The sequence below is a fragment of the Myotis davidii genome, unplaced genomic scaffold (genome assembly GCF_000327345.1).
Source record: "Myotis davidii unplaced genomic scaffold, ASM32734v1 scaffold217, whole genome shotgun sequence".
Taxonomy (NCBI): Eukaryota; Metazoa; Chordata; class Mammalia; order Chiroptera; family Vespertilionidae; genus Myotis; species Myotis davidii.
In genome coordinates this window covers 4,409,192-4,412,034 of record NW_006290034.1, presented here as the reverse complement: position 1 = coordinate 4,412,034, position 2,843 = coordinate 4,409,192, and positions in this window count along the sequence as shown.

Sequence of the window (2,843 nt, the reverse complement as noted above, 5' to 3'; positions counted from 1 at the left end):
CTTATCAAACCCAAACTGCAAAGCTTCAGTGTCACCAACGCTATAAATTATAATCTCCAGGAGAGAGGAGCCTGGTGGCTAAGCAGGTGACACTCAAAATGCCTCTGCATGTTTGGTGCAGGAAGCTGGATGGTGCCTTTTATATGCTTACCTTTTCGTATTGGATTTCTAACCAGCTAGTTTCTAAAAGGTAAAAGCAAAGGAACGGTAAGAAAAACAATGAACTCATGGGGGTGAGGAAGTGGAGCAGGGTAAGAGAGGGGGGAAATGTTGGAAACGCAGAAGAAAAAGCCGATGGTTGCTACCTCAGCATTTTTAGAACTCTCCAAGAATTTTATGAGCAATTTCAGGAGCAGAACGTAGCCAATTTCCATTCATAACCAGAATTCGATGGGCAAGTGTGAGGCATATAATTTCCCTAAATATTTGTTCTTCAAACCAGGGGTGCTCCGAGCAGAGCTGGTTTATGCAAATTGGGAAGTGGGCACCATTTCTGATTTCAGCTTAATCTGTGTTTTGTCTTTTAAATACCAGAGCGTGCACTTAATCTATTCCCATGCCTTGAAGCTCCTTAAAGCTTTAGCACCTCAAGTACCTTACCATTTATAGAAACCTTCATTGTCTTATACACAGTACTAGCCACTGGCCACGGGTAGCTATTTAAATTAGTTAAAATTTAAAAAAATGATGTCTTCGGTCACGACAGCCACATTTCAAGTGCTTAAAAGCCACTGGAGTGGACAGTGAAGATGTGGGTTATCCCGTCCTCACAGCGCGTCCTGTGGGGCAGCATTGGGTACATAACGGGCTCCACACGCTGAGTCCCTGCCCTTCCCCTTCCATGTTATTCCTCAAGGGCGTGGCTCATAGAGGGTAACGCTGCTCTTGAATTAATTTTAAGTAAACTCATTGGGCTTATGTCTCAGCCTCCAAGGCTCACTTTATTTTTTTAAAAAAATACATTTTTATTGATTTCAGAGAGGGAGAGGGAGAGAGATAGAAACATCAATGATGAGAGAGAATTATTGATCAGTTGACTCCTGCATGCCCCCCACTGCGGGCCGAGCCCAACGCTGACAGGGATCCGAAAGGTGACCTTCTGGTTCATAGGTCGACACCCAAACACTGAGCCACACCAGCCAGGCCCGAGTTCATTTTCAACAACAACACCTGGATTTAATGCATCTTCCTTTGTTACCTCCTGAAAGTTTGGAATTTGAGGCCGGGATAAGGAGGAGCCTGCCGACCCTGAGGCTGAGGAAGGGGATCTGGTGGGGGAGGTAAGGCCTCGAGGCTCCTCCCAGGCTAGAGTCATCTCCCTCATTTCATCAACAATCTTGCAAAGCCTCAGATTCACTCACTGTACAGCTGCGGAGCAACTATCTGCTTGTTCTTGCATCCGTAACTGCTGTGCTCTTCCTGGCCATCCCTGCTCACTGTAGGGGATGAAAAACCCAGCTCACGTGTACTTTTAAATGGTTTCCAGTTTAGCCTCCGTCCCTGAAGCAGCCCCGCAGGGGATTTCAGTCCCTCCGGAATAGCTGCTTCCTCAGCCATGTCTCCACTCCCACATCCTCTTGGAAGGTGAACTAAGGGCACATAGTGGCGCCTGTGCACACTGGCAGCCAGGCGTGGTGTATGTAAACTCAGGCGGCACATTTCCCTACGCCTTGTATTTGCTGGATGGGACTGCTGATGTCCTAGGGGCAGGAAGGACAGAGCCAGGATCCAGTCCCAGACCCAGCTTCCCCACCATTCGTTGTCTCCGTGCATCTATTCCCTTCCCTCCTGTGATGTCCTAACTTCATCTATTGTCCATCCCTCCCTTCACTGCTGCCCTCTCTGCATGGCATCCCAAACATGTGTGCCTCCATATCCTGTAATTAATTATTGATAAGCTGAGTGGGGCTTTGCAAAGACATTTCTACAGGTTTTCCACTTCAAATTCACCATTTTGCAAGTTTCAAAAGGGTGAATTTGCTTTGCAACAGGGTGAATTTGAAGTGGAAAACCTGTAGAGCCTTGCAATGGGGCATTCTTCCGACTGGATACGTAGCAGCCAAAAGATGGACATTCTCATGTTACAGCGTGAATATGAAACGCCGACCTCTTTACCCCAGAGGAGCCGCAAGAAGGCCCTCACGTGACGTGGTGCCTGACCTCCTCCGAGGACAAGGCGTGGGCCCGTCATTCGGCTCAGTCACGAGGTCAGTATGCCAGGCCCTCCCCGCGTGTCTCCTGACCTGAGGGGCAGCGTGACTCAGCGCTGGCTGCTCTCCCTCCTCCGGGGCTTCCCCCGCCTGGGGCGCCGCAGGCAGGCGGCTGCGACGTGGAAAAGCACAGTCTGGTGGGGCCGCTGCCAAGTCTGCCGCCTGCATGCTCGTTCCTCTTGGCTGGTGTCCAAGCAACAGGAAAACATACAACAGGCCGGGAGGGATGGGTTCCTCAGGCTCTCGGAGTCGGTCTGCAGACGGATGGGGAGAGATCTGGTCTGGAGGGCTCCCTGGGCGGCCCGGGCTTCTCAGAGGTGGGTCTGTTTCCCAGGCCACTCGGGACCCTCAGCAGGACTGCTTCACTGACTCCCAGCGGAATAGATTTAATAAGGGGGTTGCCTGACCCAGGCCCTTAAAGAATGGTGCCGGTCACTTAGTGACTCCTCACCTGCAGGGTCGCAGGCCGGCCGGCTGGCCGCGGCGAAAATGGACAGAAATGAGGGATGGCCAACGGGGCCAGGATGCTGTTACTTCATTCCTGATAGCAGCAGCAGCAGCAATAGTCAGGCAGTGCACAGTGGGGTGCCTGGGGAGAGGCTTCATCCAGAAATGCCCCCCCCCCCCCCGCGC